The sequence below is a fragment of the Hoplias malabaricus genome, chromosome X1, assembly GCF_029633855.1.
Source record: "Hoplias malabaricus isolate fHopMal1 chromosome X1, fHopMal1.hap1, whole genome shotgun sequence".
Taxonomy (NCBI): domain Eukaryota; kingdom Metazoa; phylum Chordata; class Actinopteri; order Characiformes; family Erythrinidae; genus Hoplias; species Hoplias malabaricus.
The window spans coordinates 26139253-26156361 of record NC_089818.1 but is presented as its reverse complement, the minus strand read 5'-3'; the positions used below and the strand labels follow the sequence as shown (position 1 = coordinate 26156361).

The 17109-nt window shown below is 51.8% G+C and overlaps 1 protein-coding gene across 1 annotated transcript in view; it reads right to left on the bottom strand.

Annotated features, from left to right (window-relative positions):
* The window catches only part of LOC136675499 (kin of IRRE-like protein 1), an 89588-nt gene that overhangs the window by 58405 nt on the left and 14074 nt on the right, over window positions 1–17109 (bottom strand). The gene's annotated exons all lie outside the window — the stretch shown is intronic.

The window sequence follows — 17109 nt, the reverse complement described above, 5'->3', positions numbered from 1 at the left end:
TGTGTGCTGCAGGGCTTTGTAACGGTACGAGTGGGGGTCGCTGTGTTTAAGGTGTGTGTGTGTGTGTGTGTGTTGGTGTGTACTGCAGGGCTGTGTAACGGTACGAGTGGGGGTCACTGTTTAAGGTGTGTGTGTGTGTGTTGGTGTGTACTGCGGGGCTTTGTAACGGTACGAGTGGGCGTCACTGTTTTTAAGGTGTGTGTGTGTTGGTGTGTACTGCGGGGCTTTGTAACGGTACGAGTGGGGGTCGCTGTGTTTAAGGTGTGTGTATGTTGGTGTGTAATGCGGGGCTTTGTAACGGTACGAGTGGGCGTCACTGTTTTTAAGGTGTGTGTGTGTTGGTGTGTGCTGCAGGGCTTTGTAATAGTACGAGTGGGGATCACTGTGCTTAAGGTGCGTGTGTGTTGGTGTGTAATGCGGGGCTTTGTAACGGTACGAGTGGGGGTCACTGTGTTTAAGGTGTGTGTGTGTTGGTGTGCACTGCAGGGCTTTGTAACGGTACGAGTGGGGGTCACTGTTTAAGGTGTGTGTGTGTGTGTTGGTGTGTACTGCAGGGCTGTGTAACGGTACGAGTGGGGGTCGCTGTGTTTAAGATGCGTGTGTGTTGGTGTGTAATGCGGGGCTTTGTAAAGGTACGAGTGGGGGTCACTGTGTTTAAGATGCGTGTGTGTTGGTGTGCACTGCAGGGCTTTGTAACGGTACGAGTGGGGGTCACTGTTTAAGGTGTGTGTGTGTGTGTTGGTGTGTAATGCGGGGCTTTGTAACGGTACGAGTGGGGGTCACTGTGTTTAAGGTGTGTGTGTGTTGGTGTGCACTGCAGGGCTTTGTAACGGTACGAGTGGGGGTCACTGTGTTTAAGGTGTGTGTGTGTTGGTGTGCACTGCAGGGCTTTGTAACGGTACGAGTGGGGGTCACTGTTTAAGGTGTGTGTGTGTGTGTTGGTGTGTACTGCAGGGCTGTGTAACGGTACGAGTGGGGGTCGCTGTGTTTAAGGTGTGTGTGTGTTGGTGTGTACTGCAGGGCTTTGTAACGGTACGAGTGGGGGTCACTGTGTTTAAGGTGTGTGTGTGTGTGTTGGTGTGTACTGTGGGGCTTTAACGGTACGAGTGGGGGTCACTGTATTTAAGGTGTGTGTGTGTGTGTTGGTGTGTACTGCAGGGCTTTGCAACGGTACGAGTGGGGGTCACTGTGTTTAAGGTGTGTGTGTGTTGGTGTGTACTGCAGGGCTTTGTAACGGTACGAGTGGGGGTCACTGTGTTTAAGGTGTGTGTGTGTGTGTTGGTGTGTACTGTGGGGCTTTAACGGTACGAGTGGGGGTCACTGTATTTAAGGTGTGTGTGTGTGTGTTGGTGTGTACTGCAGGGCTGTGTAACGGTACGAGTGGGGGTCGCTGTGTTTAAGATGCGTGTGTGTTGGTGTGTAATGCGGGGCTTTGTAAAGGTACGAGTGGGGGTCACTGTGTTTAAGATGCGTGTGTGTTGGTGTGCACTGCAGGGCTTTGTAACGGTACGAGTGGGGGTCACTGTTTAAGGTGTGTGTGTGTGTGTTGGTGTGTACTGCAGGGCTGTGTAACGGTACGAGTGGGGGTCGCTGTGTTTAAGGTGTGTGTGTGTTGGTGTGTACTGCAGGGCTTTGTAACGGTACGAGTGGGGGTCACTGTGTTTAAGGTGTGTGTGTGTGTGTTGGTGTGTACTGTGGGGCTTTAACGGTACGAGTGGGGGTCACTGTATTTAAGGTGTGTGTGTGTGTGTTGGTGTGTACTGCAGGGCTTTGCAACGGTACGAGTGGGGGTCACTGTGTTTAAGGTGTGTGTGTTGGTGTGTACTGCGGGGCTTTGTAACGGTACGAGTGGGCGTCACTGTGTTTAAGGTGTGTGTATGTTGGTGTGTACTGCGGGGCTTTGTAACGGTACGAGTGGGCGTCACTGTTTTTAAGGTGTGTGTATGTTGGTGTGTACTGCGGGGCTTTGTAACGGTACGAGTGGGCGTCACTGTTTTTAAGGTGTGTGTATGTTGGTGTGTACTGCGGGGCTTTGTAACGGTACGAGTGGGCGTCACTGTTTTTAAGGTGTGTGTGTGTTGGTGTGTACTGCGGGGCTTTGTAACGGTACGAGTGGGCGTCACTGTTTTTAAGGTGTGTGTGTTGGTGTGTAATGCGGGGCTTTGTAACGGTACGAGTGGGCGTCACTGTTTTTAAGGTGTGTGTGTTGGTGTGTAATGCGGGGCTTTGTAACGGTACGAGTGGGCGTCACTGTTTTTAAGGTGTGTGTGTTGGTGTGTACTGCGGGGCTTTGTAACAGTACGAGTGGGCGTCACTGTTTTTAAGGTGTGTGTGTGTTGGTGTGTACTGCGGGGCTTTGTAACGTTACGAGTGGGCGTCACTGTGTTTAAGGTGTGTGTGTGTTGGTGTGTACTGCAGGGCTGTGTAATGGTACGAGTGGGGGTCGCTGTGTTTAAGGTGTGTGTGTGTTGGTGTGTACTGCAGGGCTTTGTAACGGTACGAGTGGGGGTCGCTGTGTTTAAGGTGTGTGTGTGTGTGTTGGTGTGTACTGCAGGGCTGTGTAACGGTACGAGTGGGGGTCGCTGTGTTTAAGGTGTGTGTGTGTGTGTTGGTGTGTACTGCAGGGCTGTGTAACGGTACGAGTGGGGGTCACTGTGTTTAAGGTGTGTGTGTGTGTGTTGGTGTGTACTGCAGGGCTGTGTAACGGTACGAGTGGGGGTCGCTGTGTTTAAGGTGTGTGTGTGTGTGTTGGTGTGTGCTGCAGGGCTTTGTAACGGTACGAGTGGGGGTCACTGTGTTTAAGGTGTGTGTGTGTTGGTGTGTACTGCAGGGCTGTGTAACGGTACGAGTGGGGGTCGCTGTGTTTAAGGTGTGTGTGTGTGTGTGTTGGTGTGTACTGCAGGGCTTTGTAACGGTACGAGTGGGGGTCACTGTGTTTAAGGTGTGTGTGTGTGTGTTGGTGTGTACTGCAGGGCTGTGTAACGGTACGAGTGGGGGTCGCTGTGTTTAAGGTGTGTGTGTGTGTTGGTGTTTACTGCAGGGCTGTGTAACGGTACGAGTGGGGGTCACTGTTTAAGGTGTGTGTGTGTGTGTTGGTGTGTACTGCAGGGCTGTGTAACGGTACGAGTGAGGGTCACTGTGTTTAAGTTGTGTGTGTGTGTTGGTGTGTACTGTGGGGCTTTAACGGTACGAGTGGGCGTCACTGTGTTTAAGGTGTGTGTGTTTGTTGGTGTGTAGTGCAGGGATTTGTAACGGTACGAGTGAGGGTCACTGTGTTTAAGGTGTGTGTGTTGGTGTGTGCTGCAGGGCTTTGTAACGGTACGAGTGGGGGTCGCTGTGTTTAAGGTGTGTGTGTGTGTTGGTGTGTACTGCAGGGCTGTGTAACGGTACGAGTGGGGGTCACTGTTTAAGGTGTGTGTGTGTGTGTGTTGGTGTGTACTGCGGGGCTTTGTAACGGTACGAGTGGGCGTCACTGTTTTTAAGGTGTGTGTGTGTTGGTGTGTACTGCGGGGCTTTGTAACGGTACGAGTGGGCGTCACTGTTTTTAAGGTGTGTGTGTGTTGGTGTGTACTGCGGGGCTTTGTAACGGTACGAGTGGGGGTCGCTGTGTTTAAGGTGTGTGTATGTTGGTGTGTAATGCGGGGCTTTGTAACGGTACGAGTGGGGGTCACTGTGTTTAAGGTGTGTGTGTTGGTGTGTAATGCGGGGCTTTGTAACGGTACGAGTGGGCGTCACTGTTTTTAAGGTGTGTGTGTGTTGGTGTGTACTGCGGGGCTTTGTAACGGTACGAGTGGGCGTCACTGTTTTTAAGGTTTGTGTGTGTTGGTGTGTACTGCGGGGCTTTGTAACGGTACGAGTGGGCGTCACTGTTTTTAAGGTGTGTGTGTGTTGGTGTGTACTGCGGGGCTTTGTAATGGTACGAGTGGGGGTCACTGTGTTTAAGGTGTGTGTGTGTGTTGGTGTGTGCTGCAGGGCTTTGTAATAGTACGAGTGGGGATCACTGTGCTTAAGGTGCGTGTGTGTTGGTGTGTAATGCGGGGCTTTGTAACGGTACGAGTGGGGGTCACTGTGTTTAAGGTGTGTGTGTGTTGGTGTGCACTGCAGGGCTTTGTAACGGTACGAGTGGGGGTCACTGTTTAAGGTGTGTGTGTGTGTGTTGGTGTGTACTGCAGGGCTGTGTAACGGTACGAGTGGGGGTCGCTGTGTTTAAGGTGTGTGTGTGTTGGTGTGTACTGCAGGGCTTTGTAAGGGTACAAGTGGGGGTTGCTGTATTTAAGGTGTGTGTGTGTTGGTGTGTGCTGCAGGGCTTTGTAACGGTACGAGTGGGGGTCACTGTGTTTAAGGTGTGTGTGTGTGTGTTGGTGTGTACTGTGGGGCTTTAACGGTACGAGTGGGGGTCACTGTGTTTAAGGTGTGTGTGTGTGTGTTGGTGTGTACTGCAGGGCTTTGTAACGGTACGAGTGAGGGTCACTGTGTTTAAGTTGTGTGTGTGTGTGTTGGTGTGTACTGTGGGGCTTTGCAACGGTACGAGTGGGGGTCACTGTGTTTAAGGTGTGTGTGTTGGTGTGTACTGCGGGGCTTTGTAACGGTACGAGTGGGGGTCGCTGTGTTTAAGGTGTGTGTGTGTTGGTGTGTACTGCAGGGCTTTGTAAGGGTACAAGTGGGGGTTGCTGTATTTAAGGTGTGTGTGTGTTGGTGTGTGCTGCAGGGCTTTGTAACGGTACGAGTGGGGGTCACTGTGTTTAAGGTGTGTGTGTGTGTTGGTGTGTACTGTGGGGCTTTAACGGTACGAGTGGGGGTCACTGTGTTTAAGGTGTGTGTGTGTGTGTTGGTGTGTACTGCAGGGCTTTGTAACGGTACGAGTGAGGGTCACTGTGTTTAAGGTGTGTGTGTGTGTGTTGGTGTGTACTGTGGGGCTTTGCAACGGTACGAGTGGGGGTCGCTGTGTTTAAGGTGTGTGTTTGTTGGTGTGTACTGCGGGGCTTTGTAACGGTACGAGTGGGGGTCACTGTGTTTAAGGTGTGTGTGTGTTGGTGTGTAATGCGGGGCTTTGTAACGGTACGAGTGGGCGTCACTGTTTTTAAGGTGTGTGTGTGTTGGTGTGCACTGCGGGGCTTTGTAACGGTACGAGTGGGCGTCACTGTGTTTAAGGTGTGTGTATGTTGGTGTGTACTGCGGGGCTTTGTAACGGTACGAGTGGGGGTCGCTGTGTTTAAGGTGTGTGTGTGTGTGTGTTGGTGTGTAATGCGGGGCTTTGTAACGGTACGAGTGGGGGTCACTGTGTTTAAGGTGTGTGTGTTGGTGTGTAATGCGGGGCTTTGTAACGGTAGGAGTGGGGGTCACTGTGTTTAAGGTGTGTGTGTTGGTGTGTAATGCGGGGCTTTGTAACGGTACGAGTGGGCGTCACTGTTTTTAAGGTGTGTGTGTGTTGGTGTGCACTGCGGGGCTTTGTAACGGTACGAGTGGGCGTCACTGTTTTTAAGGTGTGTGTGTTGGTGTGTAATGCGGGGCTTTGTAACGGTACGAGTGGGCGTCACTGTTTTTAAGGTGTGTGTGTTGGTGTGTAATGCGGGGCTTTGTAACGGTACGAGTGGGCGTCACTGTTTTTAAGGTGTGTGTGTTGGTGTGTACTGCGGGGCTTTGTAACGGTACGAGTGGGCGTCACTGTTTTTAAGGTGTTTGTGTTGGTGTGTACTGCGGGGCTTTGTAACGTTACGAGTGGGCGTCACTGTTTTTAAGGTGTGTGTGTGTTGGTGTGTACTGCGGGGCTTTGTAACGGTACGAGTGGGCGTCACTGTTTTTAAGGTGTGTGTGTGTTGGTGTGTACTGCGGGGCTTTGTAACGGTACGAGTGGGCGTCACTGTTTTTAAGGTGTGTGTGTGTTGGTGTGTACTGCGGGGCTTTGTAACGGTACGAGTGGGCGTCACTGTTTTTAAGGTGTGTGTGTGTGTTGGTGTGCACTGCGGGGCTTTGTAACGGTACGAGTGGGGGTCACTCTGTTTAAGATGCGTGTGTGTTGGTGTGTAATGCGGGGCTTTGTAACGGTACGAGTGGGGGTCACTGTGTTTAAGGTGTGTGTGTGTTGGTGTGTACTGCGGGGCTTTGTAACGGTACGAGTGGGCGTCACTGTTTTTAAGGTTTGTGTGTGTTGGTGTGTGCTGCAGGGCTTTGTAATAGTACGAGTGGGGATCACTGTGCTTAAGGTGTGTGTGTGTGTTGGTGTGTAATGCGGGGCTTTGTAACGGTACGAGTGGGGGTCACTGTTTAAGGTGTGTGTGTGTGTGTTGGTGTGTACTGCAGGGCTGTGTAACGGTACGAGTGGGGGTCGCTGTGTTTAAGGTGTGTGTGTGTTGGTGTGTACTGCAGGGCTTTGTAAGGGTACAAGTGGGGGTTGCTGTATTTAAGGTGTGTGTGTGTTGGTGTGTGCTGCAGGGCTTTGTAACGGTACGAGTGGGGGTCACTGTGTTTAAGGTGTGTGTGTGTGTGTTGGTGTGTACTGTGGGGCTTTAACGGTACGAGTGGGGGTCACTGTGTTTAAGGTGTGTGTGTGTGTGTTGGTGTGTACTGCAGGGCTTTGTAACGGTACGAGTGAGGGTCACTGTGTTTAAGTTGTGTGTGTGTGTGTTGGTGTGTACTGTGGGGCTTTGCAACGGTACGAGTGGGGGTCACTGTGTTTAAGGTGTGTGTGTTGGTGTGTACTGCGGGGCTTTGTAACGGTACGAGTGGGCGTCACTGTGTTTAAGGTGTGTGTATGTTGGTGTGTACTGCAGGGCTTTGTAACGGTACGAGTGGGGGTCGCTGTGTTTAAGGTGTGTGTTTGTTGGTGTGTAATGCGGGGCTTTGTAACGGTACGAGTGGGGGTCACTGTGTTTAAGGTGTGTGTGTGTGTGTGTTGGTGTGTAATGCGGGGCTTTGTAACGGTACGAGTGGGGGTCACTGTGTTTAAGGTGTGTGTGTTGGTGTGTAATGCGGGGCTTTGTAACGGTAGGAGTGGGGGTCACTGTGTTTAAGGTGTGTGTGTTGGTGTGTAATGCGGGGCTTTGTAACGGTACGAGTGGGCGTCACTGTTTTTAAGGTGTGTGTGTGTTGGTGTGTACTGCGGGGCTTTGTAACGGTACGAGTGGGCGTCACTGTTTTTAAGGTGTGTGTGTGTGTTGGTGTGCACTGCGGGGCTTTGTAACGGTACGAGTGGGGGTCACTGTGTTTAAGGTGTGTGTGTGTTGGTGTGTGCTGCAGGGCTTTGTAACGGTACGATTGGGGGTCACTGTGCTTAAGGTGCGTGTGTGTTGGTGTGTAATGCGGGGCTTTGTAACGGTACGAGTGGGCGTCACTGTTTTTAAGGTGTGTGTGTGTGTGTGTGTTGGTGTGTACTGCGGGGCTTTGTAACGGTACGAGTGGGCGTCACTGTTTTTAAGGTGTGTGTGTGTGTTGGTGTGTACTGCGGGGCTTTGTAACGGTACGAGTGGGCGTCACTGTTTTTAAGGTGTGTGTGTGTGTTGGTGTGTGCTGCAGGGCTTTGTAACGGTACGATTGGGGGTCACTGTGCTTAAGGTGCGTGTGTGTTGGTGTGTAATGCGGGGCTTTGTAACGGTACGAGTGGGCGTCACTGTTTTTAAGGTGTGTGTGTTGGTGTGTACTGCGGGGCTTTGTAACGTTACGAGTGGGCGTCACTGTTTTTAAGGTGTGTGTGTGTTGGTGTGTACTGCGGGGCTTTGTAACGGTACGAGTGGGCGTCACTGTTTTTAAGGTGTGTGTGTGTGTTGGTGTGCACTGCGGGGCTTTGTAACGGTACGAGTGGGGGTCACTGTGTTTAAGGTGTGTGTGTGTTGGTGTGTGCTGCAGGGCTTTGTAACGGTACGATTGGGGGTCACTGTGCTTAAGGTGCGTGTGTGTTGGTGTGTAATGCGGGGCTTTGTAACGGTACGAGTGGGCGTCACTGTTTTTAAGGTGTGTGTGTGTGTGTGTGTTGGTGTGTACTGCGGGGCTTTGTAACGGTACGAGTGGGCGTCACTGTTTTTAAGGTGTGTGTGTGTGTTGGTGTGTGCTGCAGGGCTTTGTAACGGTACGATTGGGGGTCACTGTGCTTAAGGTGCGTGTGTGTTGGTGTGTAATGCGGGGCTTTGTAACGGTACGAGTGGGCGTCACTGTTTTTAAGGTGTGTGTGTGTGTGTGTGTTGGTGTGTACTGCGGGGCTTTGTAACGGTACGAGTGGGCGTCACTGTTTTTAAGGTGTGTGTGTGTGTTGGTGTGTAATGCGGGGCTTTGTAACGGTACGAGTGGGGGTCACTGTGTTTAAGGTGTGTGTGTGTTGGTGTGTGCTGCAGGGCTTTGTAACGGTACGATTGGGGGTCACTGTGCTTAAGGTGCGTGTGTGTTGGTGTGTAATGCGGGGCTTTGTAACGGTACGAGTGGGCGTCACTGTTTTTAAGGTGTGTGTGTGTGTTGGTGTGTACTGCGGGGCTTTGTAACGGTACGAGTGGGCGTCACTGTTTTTAAGGTGTGTGTGTGTGTTGGTGTGTACTGCGGGGCTTTGTAACGGTACGAGTGGGCGTCACTGTTTTTAAGGTGTGTGTGTGTGTTGGTGTGTACTGCGGGGCTTTGTAACGGTACGAGTGGGCGTCACTGTTTTTAAGGTGTGTGTGTGTTGGTGTGTGCTGCTGGGCTTTGTAATAGTACGAGTGGGGGTCACTGTGCTTAAGGTGCGTGTGTGTTGGTGTGTAATGCGGGGCTTTGTAACGGTACGAGTGGGGGTCACTGTGTTTAAGGTGTGTGTGTGTTGGTGTGTAATGCGGGGCTTTGTAACGGTACGAGTGGGGGTCACTGTGTTTAAGGTGTGTGTGTGTGTGTTGGTGTGTACTGCAGGGCTGTGTAACGGTACGAGTGGGGGTCGCTGTGTTTAAGATGCGTGTGTGTTGGTGTGTAATGCGGGGCTTTGTAAAGGTACGAGTGGGGGTCACTGTGTTTAAGGTGTGTGTATGTTGGTGTGTGCTGCTGGGCTTTGTAATAGTACGAGTGGGGGTCACTGTGTTTAAGGTGTGTGTGTGTGTGTTGGTGTGTACTGCAGGGCTGTGTAACGGTACGAGTGGGGGTCGCTGTGTTTAAGATGCGTGTGTGTTGGTGTGTAATGCGGGGCTTTGTAAAGGTACGAGTGGGGGTCACTGTGCTTAAGGTGCGTGTGTGTTGGTGTGTAATGCGGGGCTTTGTAACGGTACGAGTGGGGGTCACTGTTTAAGGTGTGTGTGTGTGTGTTGGTGTGTACTGCAGGGCTGTGTAACGGTACGAGTGGGGGTCGCTGTGTTTAAGGTGTGTGTGTGTTGGTGTGTACTGCAGGGCTTTGTAAGGGTACAAGTGGGGGTTGCTGTATTTAAGGTGTGTGTGTGTTGGTGTGTGCTGCAGGGCTTTGTAACGGTACGAGTGGGGGTCACTGTGTTTAAGGTGTGTGTGTGTGTGTTGGTGTGTACTGTGGGGCTTTAACGGTACGAGTGGGGGTCACTGTGTTTAAGGTGTGTGTGTGTGTGTTGGTGTGTACTGCAGGGCTTTGTAACGGTACGAGTGATGGTCACTGTGTTTAAGTTGTGTGTGTGTGTGTTGGTGTGTACTGTGGGGCTTTGTAACGGTACGAGTGGGGGTCACTGTGTTTAAGGTGTGTGTGTTGGTGTGTACTGCGGGGCTTTGTAACGGTACGAGTGGGCGTCACTGTGTTTAAGGTGTGTGTATGTTGGTGTGTACTGCGGGGCTTTGTAACGGTACGAGTGGGGGTCGCTGTGTTTAAGGTGTGTGTTTGTTGGTGTGTAATGCGGGGCTTTGTAACGGTACGAGTGGGGGTCGCTGTGTTTAAGGTGTGTGTTTGTTGGTGTGTAATGCGGGGCTTTGTAACGGTAGGAGTGGGGGTCACTGTGTTTAAGGTGTGTGTGTTGGTGTGTAATGCGGGGCTTTGTAACGGTACGAGTGGGCGTCACTGTTTTTAAGGTGTGTGTGTGTTGGTGTGCACTGCGGGGCTTTGTAACGGTACGAGTGGGGGTCACTGTGTTTAAGGTGTGTGTGTGTTGGTGTGTACTGCGGGGCTTTGTAACGGTACGAGTGGGGGTCGCTGTGTTTAAGGTGTGTGTGTGTTGGTGTGTAATGCGGGGCTTTGTAACGGTACGAGTGGGGGTCACTGTGTTTAAGGTGTGTGTGTGTTGGTGTGTAATGCGGGGCTTTGTAACGGTACGAGTGGGGGTCACTGTGTTTAAGGTGTGTGTGTGTGTGTTGGTGTGTACTGCAGGGCTGTGTAACGGTACGAGTGGGGGTCGCTGTGTTTAAGATGCGTGTGTGTTGGTGTGTAATGCGGGGCTTTGTAAAGGTACGAGTGGGGGTCACTGTGTTTAAGGTGTGTGTGTGTTGGTGTGTACTGCAGGGCTGTGTAACGGTACGAGTGGGCGTCACTGTGTTTAAGGTGTGTGTTTGTTGGTGTGTAATGCGGGGCTTTGTAACGGTACGAGTGGGGGTCACTGTGTTTAAGGTGTGTGTGTTGGTGTGTACTGCGGGGCTTTGTAACGGTACGAGTGGGGGTCACTGTGTTTAAGGTGTGTGTATGTTGGTGTGTACTGCGGGGCTTTGTAACGGTACGAGTGGGGGTCGCTGTGTTTAAGGTGTGTGTTTGTTGGTGTGTAATGCGGGGCTTTGTAACGGTACGAGTGGGGGTCGCTGTGTTTAAGGTGTGTGTTTGTTGGTGTGTAATGCGGGGCTTTGTAACGGTAGGAGTGGGGGTCACTGTGTTTAAGGTGTGTGTGTTGGTGTGTAATGCGGGGCTTTGTAACGGTACGAGTGGGCGTCACTGTTTTTAAGGTGTGTGTGTGTTGGTGTGTACTGCGGGGCTTTGTAACGGTAGGAGTGGGGGTCACTGTGTTTAAGGTGTGTGTGTTGGTGTGTAATGCGGGGCTTTGTAACGGTACGAGTGGGCGTCACTGTTTTTAAGGTGTGTGTGTGTTGGTGTGCACTGCGGGGCTTTGTAACGGTACGAGTGGGGGTCACTGTGTTTAAGGTGTGTGTGTGTTGGTGTGTACTGCGGGGCTTTGTAACGGTACGAGTGGGGGTCGCTGTGTTTAAGGTGTGTGTTTGTTGGTGTGTAATGCGGGGCTTTGTAACGGTACGAGTGGGGGTCACTGTGTTTAAGGTGTGTGTGTTGGTGTGTAATGCGGGGCTTTGTAACGGTAGGAGTGGGGGTCACTGTGTTTAAGGTGTGTGTGTGTTGGTGTGTAATGCGGGGCTTTGTAACGGTACGAGTGGGCGTCACTGTTTTTAAGGTGTGTGTGTGTTGGTGTGCACTGCAGGGCTTTGTAAAGGTACGAGTGGGCGTCACTGTTTTTAAGGTGTGTGTGTGTTGGTGTGCACTGCGGGGCTTTGTAACGGTACGAGTGGGGGTCACTGTGCTTAAGGTGCGTGTGTGTTGGTGTGTAATGCGGGGCTTTGTAACGGTACGAGTGGGGGTCACTGTTTTTAAGGTGTGTGTGTGTTGGTGTGCACTGCAGGGCTTTGTAACGGTACGAGTGGGCGTCACTGTTTTTAAGGTGTGTGTGTGTTGGTGTGCACTGCGGGGCTTTGTAACGGTACGAGTGGGGGTCACTGTGCTTAAGGTGCGTGTGTGTTGGTGTGTAATGCGGGGCTTTGTAACGGTACGAGTGGGGGTCACTGTGTTTAAGGTGTGTGTGTGTTGGTGTGTAATGCGGGGCTTTGTAACGGTACGAGTGGGGGTCACTGTGTTTAAGGTGTGTGTGTGTTGGTGTGCACTGCAGGGCTTTGTAACGGTACGAGTGGGGGTCACTATTTAAGGTGTGTGTGTGTGTGTTGGTGTGTACTGCAGGGCTGTGTAACGGTACGAGTGGGGGTCGCTGTGTTTAAGATGCGTGTGTGTTGGTGTGTAATGCGGGGCTTTGTAAAGGTACGAGTGGGGGTCACTGTGTTTAAGATGCGTGTGTGTTGGTGTGTAATGCAGGGCTTTGTAAAGGTACGAGTGGGCGTCACTGTTTTTAAGGTGTGTGTGTGTTGGTGTGCACTGCGGGGCTTTGTAACGGTACGAGTGGGGGTCACTGTGCTTAAGGTGCGTGTGTGTTGGTGTGTAATGCGGGGCTTTGTAACGGTACGAGTGGGGGTCACTGTGTTTAAGGTGTGTGTGTGTTGGTGTGCACTGCAGGGCTTTGTAACGGTACGAGTGGGGGTCACTATTTAAGGTGTGTGTGTGTGTGTTGGTGTGTACTGCAGGGCTGTGTAACGGTACGAGTGGGGGTCGCTGTGTTTAAGATGCGTGTGTGTTGGTGTGTAATGCGGGGCTTTGTAAAGGTACGAGTGGGGGTCACTGTGTTTAAGATGCGTGTGTGTTGGTGTGTAATGCGGGGCTTTGTAACGGTACGAGTGGGGGTCACTGTGTTTAAGGTGTGTGTGTGTTGGTGTGCACTGCAGGGCTTTGTAACGGTACGAGTGGGGGTCACTGTTTAAGGTGTGTGTGTGTGTGTTGGTGTGTACTGCAGGGCTGTGTAACGGTACGAGTGGGGGTCGCTGTGTTTAAGGTGTGTGTTTGTTGGTGTGTAATGCGGGGCTTTGTAACGGTACGAGTGGGGGTCGCTGTGTTTAAGGTGTGTGTTTGTTGGTGTGTAATGCGGGGCTTTGTAACGGTAGGAGTGGGGGTCACTGTGTTTAAGGTGTGTGTGTTGGTGTGTAATGCGGGGCTTTGTAACGGTACGAGTGGGCGTCACTGTTTTTAAGGTGTGTGTGTGTTGGTGTGTACTGCGGGGCTTTGTAACGGTAGGAGTGGGGGTCACTGTGTTTAAGGTGTGTGTGTTGGTGTGTAATGCGGGGCTTTGTAACGGTACGAGTGGGCGTCACTGTTTTTAAGGTGTGTGTGTGTTGGTGTGCACTGCGGGGCTTTGTAACGGTACGAGTGGGGGTCACTGTGTTTAAGGTGTGTGTGTGTTGGTGTGTACTGCGGGGCTTTGTAACGGTACGAGTGGGGGTCGCTGTGTTTAAGGTGTGTGTTTGTTGGTGTGTAATGCGGGGCTTTGTAACGGTACGAGTGGGGGTCACTGTGTTTAAGGTGTGTGTGTTGGTGTGTAATGCGGGGCTTTGTAACGGTAGGAGTGGGGGTCACTGTGTTTAAGGTGTGTGTGTTGGTGTGTAATGCGGGGCTTTGTAACGGTACGAGTGGGCGTCACTGTTTTTAAGGTGTGTGTGTGTTGGTGTGCACTGCAGGGCTTTGTAAAGGTACGAGTGGGCGTCACTGTTTTTAAGGTGTGTGTGTGTTGGTTTGCACTGCGGGGCTTTGTAACGGTACGAGTGGGGGTCACTGTGCTTAAGGTGCGTGTGTGTTGGTGTGTAATGCGGGGCTTTGTAACGGTACGAGTGGGGGTCACTGTTTTTAAGGTGTGTGTGTGTTGGTGTGCACTGCAGGGCTTTGTAACGGTACGAGTGGGCGTCACTGTTTTTAAGGTGTGTGTGTGTTGGTGTGCACTGCGGGGCTTTGTAACGGTACGAGTGGGGGTCACTGTGCTTAAGGTGCGTGTGTGTTGGTGTGTAATGCGGGGCTTTGTAACGGTACGAGTGGGGGTCACTGTGTTTAAGGTGTGTGTGTGTTGGTGTGTAATGCGGGGCTTTGTAACGGTACGAGTGGGGGTCACTGTGTTTAAGGTGTGTGTGTGTTGGTGTGCACTGCAGGGCTTTGTAACGGTACGAGTGGGGGTCACTATTTAAGGTGTGTGTGTGTGTGTTGGTGTGTACTGCAGGGCTGTGTAACGGTACGAGTGGGGGTCGCTGTGTTTAAGATGCGTGTGTGTTGGTGTGTAATGCAGGGCTTTGTAAAGGTACGAGTGGGCGTCACTGTTTTTAAGGTGTGTGTGTGTTGGTGTGCACTGCGGGGCTTTGTAACGGTACGAGTGGGGGTCACTGTGCTTAAGGTGCGTGTGTGTTGGTGTGTAATGCGGGGCTTTGTAACGGTACGAGTGGGGGTCACTGTGTTTAAGGTGTGTGTGTGTTGGTGTGCACTGCAGGGCTTTGTAACGGTACGAGTGGGGGTCACTATTTAAGGTGTGTGTGTGTGTGTTGGTGTGTACTGCAGGGCTGTGTAACGGTACGAGTGGGGGTCGCTGTGTTTAAGATGCGTGTGTGTTGGTGTGTAATGCGGGGCTTTGTAAAGGTACGAGTGGGGGTCACTGTGTTTAAGATGCGTGTGTGTTGGTGTGTAATGCGGGGCTTTGTAACGGTACGAGTGGGGGTCACTGTGTTTAAGGTGTGTGTGTGTTGGTGTGCACTGCAGGGCTTTGTAACGGTACGAGTGGGGGTCACTGTTTAAGGTGTGTGTGTGTGTGTTGGTGTGTACTGCAGGGCTGTGTAACGGTACGAGTGGGGGTCGCTGTGTTTAAGGTGTGTGTGTGTTGGTGTGCACTGCAGGGCTTTGTAACGGTACGAGTGGGGGTCACTGTTTAAGGTGTGTGTGTGTGTGTTGGTGTGTACTGCAGGGCTTTGTAACGGTACGAGTGGGGGTCACTGTGTTTAAGGTGTGTGTGTGTGTGTTGGTGTGTACTGTGGGGCTTTAACGGTACGAGTGGGGGTCACTGTGTTTAAGGTGTGTGTGTGTGTGTTGGTGTGTACTGCAGGGCTTTGCAACGGTACGAGTGAGGGTCACTGTGTTTAAGGTGTGTGTGTTGGTGTGTACTGCGGGGCTTTGTAACGGTACGAGTGGGGGTCGCTGTGTTTAAGGTGTGTGTTTGTTGGTGTGTAATGCGGGGCTTTGTAACGGTACGAGTGGGGGTCACTGTGTTTAAGGTGTGTGTGTGTTGGTGTGTACTGCGGGGCTTTGTAACGGTACGAGTGGGCATCACTGTGTTTAAGGTGTGTGTATGTTGGTGTGTACTGCGGGGCTTTGTAACGGTACGAGTGGGGGTCGCTGTGTTTAAGGTGTGTGTTTGTTGGTGTGTAATGCGGGGCTTTGTAACGGTACGAGTGGGGGTCACTGTGTTTAAGGTGTGTGTGTGTTGGTGTGTACTGCAGGGCTTTGTAACGGTACGAGTGGGGGTCACTGTGTTTAAGGTGTGTGTATGTTGGTGTGTACTGCGGGGCTTTGTAACGGTACGAGTGGGGGTCACTGTGTTTAAGGTGTGTGTATGTTGGTGTGTACTGCGGGGCTTTGTAACGGTACGAGTGGGGGTCGCTGTGTTTAAGGTGTGTGTTTGTTGGTGTGTAATGCGGGGCTTTGTAACGGTACGAGTGGGGGTCACTGTGTTTAAGGTGTGTGTGTGTTGGTGTGTACTGCGGGGCTTTGTAACGGTACGAGTGGGCGTCACTGTTTTTAAGGTGTGTGTGTGTTGGTGTGTACTGCGGGGCTTTGTAAAGGTACGAGTGGGGGTCACTGTGTTTAAGGTGTGTGTGTGTGTGTGTTGGTGTGTAATGCGGGGCTTTGTAACGGTACGAGTGGGGGTCACTGTGTTTAAGGTGTGTGTGTGTTGGTGTGTACTGCAGGGCTTTGTAACGGTACGAGTGGGGGTCACTGTGTTTAAGGTGTGTGTATGTTGGTGTGTACTGCGGGGCTTTGTAACGGTACGAGTGGGGGTCACTGTGTTTAAGGTGTGTGTATGTTGGTATGTACTGCGGGGCTTTGTAACGGTACGAGTGGGGGTCGCTGTGTTTAAGGTGTGTGTTTGTTGGTGTGTAATGCGGGGCTTTGTAACGGTACGAGTGGGGGTCACTGTGTTTAAGGTGTGTGTGTGTTGGTGTGTACTGCGGGGCTTTGTAACGGTACGAGTGGGCGTCACTGTTTTTAAGGTGTGTGTGTGTTGGTGTGCACTGCGGGGCTTTGTAAAGGTACGAGTGGGGGTCACTGTGTTTAAGGTGTGTGTGTGTGTGTTGGTGTGTAATGCGGGGCTTTGTAACGGTACGAGTGGGGGTCACTGTGTTTAAGGTGTGTGTGTGTTGGTGTGTGCTGCAGGGCTTTGTAACAGTACGATTGGGGGTCACTGTGTTTAAGCTGTGTGTTATTGTTACAAAGCCCTACAGTACACACCAACACACACACACACACCTTAAACAAAGTGACGCCCACTCGTACCGTTACAAAGCCCCTCATTACACACCAACACACACACACACACCTTAAACACAGTGACCCCCACTCGTACCGTTACAAAGCCCCGCATTACACACCAACACACACACACACACACCTTAAACAAAGTGACGCCCACTCGTACCATTACAAAGCCCCTCATTACACACCAACACACACACACACACCTTAAACACAGTGACCCCCACTCGTACCGTTACAAAGCCCCTCATTACACACCAACACACACACACACCTTAAACACAGTGACCCCCACTCGTACCGTTACAAAGCCCTGCAGTACACACCAACACACACACACACACCTTAAACAAAGTGACGCCCACTCGTACCGTTACAAAGCCCCTCATTACACACCAACACACACACACACACCTTAAACAAAGTGACGCCCACTCGTACCGTTACAAAGCCCCTCATTACACACCAACACACACACACACACACCTTAAACACAGTGACCCCCACTCGTACCGTTACAATGCCCCTCATTACACACCAACACACACACACACCTTAAACACAGTGACGCCCACTCGTACCGTTAAAGCCCCGCAGTGCACACCAACACACACACACACACACCTCAAACACAGTGACGCCCACTCATACCGTTAAAGCCCCGCAGTACACACCAACACACACACACCTTAAAAACAGTGACGCCCACTCGTACCGTTACAAAGCCCCGCAGTACACACCAACACACACACCTTAAACACAGTGACGCCCACTCGTACCGTTAAAGCCCCGCAGTACACACCAACACAGTGACGCCCACTCGTACCGTTACAAAGCCCCGCAGTACACACCAACACACACACACCTTAAACACAGTGACGCCCACTCATACCGTTACAAAGCCCCTCATTACACACCAACACACACACACACCTTAAACACAGTGACCCCCACTCGTACCGTTACAAAGCCCCGCAGTACACACCAACACACACACACCTTAAAAACAGTGACGCCCACTCGTACCGTTACAAAGCCCCGCAGTACACACCAACACA